The sequence below is a fragment of the Procambarus clarkii genome, chromosome 56, assembly GCF_040958095.1.
Source record: "Procambarus clarkii isolate CNS0578487 chromosome 56, FALCON_Pclarkii_2.0, whole genome shotgun sequence".
NCBI classification, from domain to species: domain Eukaryota; kingdom Metazoa; phylum Arthropoda; class Malacostraca; order Decapoda; family Cambaridae; genus Procambarus; species Procambarus clarkii.
In genome coordinates, this window is record NC_091205.1 from 3,551,026 (window position 1) to 3,553,709 (window position 2,684).

Sequence of the window (2,684 nt, forward strand, 5' to 3'; positions counted from 1 at the left end):
CTCTCACTAGCTCCCTCTCTCTCTCTCTCTCTCTCTCTCTCATCTCTCCTCTCTCTCTCTCTCTCTCTCTCCTCATCTCTCTCCTCTCTCTTCTCCTCATCTCTCTCTCTCTCTCTCTCTCTCTCTCTCTCTCTCTCTCTCTCTCTCTCTCTCTCTCTCTCTCTCTCTCTCTCTCTCTCTCTCTCTCTCTCTCTTCTCTCTCTCTCTCTCTCTCTCTCTCTCTCTCTCTCTCTCTCTCTCTCTCTCTCTCTCTCTCTCTCTCTCTCTCTCTCTCTCTCTCTCTCTCTCTCTCTCTCTCTCTCTCTCTCTCTCTCTCTCTCTCTCTCTCTCTCTCTCTCTCTCTCTCTCTCTCTCTCTCTCTCTCTCTCTCTCTCTCCATGGTCCCTCCTGGCAACCTATCATGACATTGCAGGAACAGGGACAAACATGGCAGCAAAAGGTGACAAGGGAACAGGAAAAGTCAATGTGAACAAATGAAGGAAGTGTTCGCCGAAGTTTTGGAGGAAATCAGGAGGGAGATGCAAGAAATGAATAATAAAATAAGCAGGCTGCAAAGCGAGCTGACAGTAGCAAAGGAGAAGATTAAAACCCTCAAAGAGAACAATGCAGAGTCTGAGGCTCAGAAAATCATTCAAAGAGAGGATGGAAGTGGTACATTGGAAGGGAATGCCACTGTACAAGCAAAATTTGCAGAAACGTTAAAAACGAACTTGAAAGCAATGTCCACAGTGAGGGAGGTAGCCATGAAAGAAGCCACACAGGAAGCAGCAAGATCCACTAGCCTGCTGCTGGAAAGAAAAAGATAGCCTTCTTGCTCCTTAATACCCACAGTGGTAGCTGTGAGTATTAAGGAGCAGGTAGGCTCCAACAGGACAGAGTGGGATGAAAAGGACAGAGCGGCAGTAAATGAAATACTAAAGGGGCTAGAGATGGAAGAGACAGAACATAGCATTGAGAAGGTTTTCATGTTGGGCTTGTACAACAAGGACAGAGACCGAGTTTTAAAGGTAGTGTTTGCAAACGAGACCACAAAGGAGAAGATTCTAACAAGGAAGATCCACCTGCAATATATTGGAGAATTCAAACGTATTCCTCCAGAGGGACATGATGAAGGAAGAGAGGGCCATGGGGGCAGAAGCAAGGAAGAAGCACAGGGCAAGAGGAGAAAACCAGGAAATCACAACTCACAGCACACCATTCCAGAGGTGAGGGGGGAACCCACAACCAGCAACCCAATAACACAAGAGGGGAGGGCAGCTCCACCACCCTCCTCTGCATATAAACGATCCATACCCAAAACCCTCCCTGCCCCAACTCAAATGCTCAGCCAACTCTCCTTCCCACCTCATCCCATACCCACCCTGATTCCCATCCCCTACATCCACCATGTCCCCCATCCCCCCTTTTCCCTCCCTGTCCTCCCTCCCCCTTCTTCCCATACCCTCCCTGTCCCTCCTGCACTTGACCCCCCCATCTCTCACTCCAGTATCCTCTGAGACTCCGTTATCCAGTTTACAAGTCCTCACACCCATGGAACAGCTTTCCCCATCAGCAGAACGCTCACGAAGAAGGGGACATGAGAAGGGACAGAAGAAAGTGAGTCTGAAAGCTATGTACACTAACATAGATAGGATTACAAATAAAACAAATGAACTTGGAGAGTGGGTACTAGAAGAAAACCCAGACATAATAGCACTCACAAAACGAAACTGACGAAAAACATAACATATGCAGTGTTTCCACATGATTATTATGTTGTGATGAAAGAGAGAGAAGGAAAAGGAGGTGGTGGTGTAGCTCTGCTGGTAAGAATAGACTGGGATTTTGCGGAGATGGTTATTCAGGGCTGTGAAGATTTCAGTGACTATATAACAACTAGGTACCATAACAACTGGAGGACAAAAAATGATAGTCGCAGTCATATATAATCCACCTCCAAACAGAAGGCCCAGACAGGAATATGATAGAAACAACATGGCCACCATTAACATAATAGAGAGAACACCTTCTGTTGCTAGCAAGAATTGATCTGGACTACTAATCACGAGAGACTTCAACCACGGGATGATAGATTGGGAGAACGGAAACTCACATGGAGGACCAGATACATGGAGAGCTAAGCTGCTGGACATGGCAACAAAAAAATTTCTAAGCTAACACATCAAGGAACCAACAAGAATGAGATGGGAAGATGAACCAGCCATGCTCGATCTGATATTAACCCTAAATGCGTGGGATAAGGAAAGTTAAGATTGAAGCACCCTTGGGAATGAGTGATCACAGTGTATTGATCTTTGAGTACCTGGTAGAGCTAGGATTTATCTACCAAAAAAAAAAGAACTGGCAAACAAAATGCTGGCACACCGAAAGGGGAATTATGAGGAGATGAGAACTTTCTTAAAGGAAATACCATGAGACACAGACCTCAGAGCTAAGTCTGAACAAGATATGATGGACTAGGTCACCCAAAAGTGCCAGGAGGCAGTAAACAGGTTTATCCCAGTCCAAAAGGCATGTATGGAAGTAAAGGAACTGAACAAAAGGGCGTGGAGGAACTTCCGGAATAACAGAAACTGCAGAGAGATATCAAAGGACCAGGAATGAGTATGTTAGGGTGAGAAGAGATGCAGAGAGAAATTATGAAAATGATATAGCAAACAAAGCCAAAACAGAATCCAAGCTAC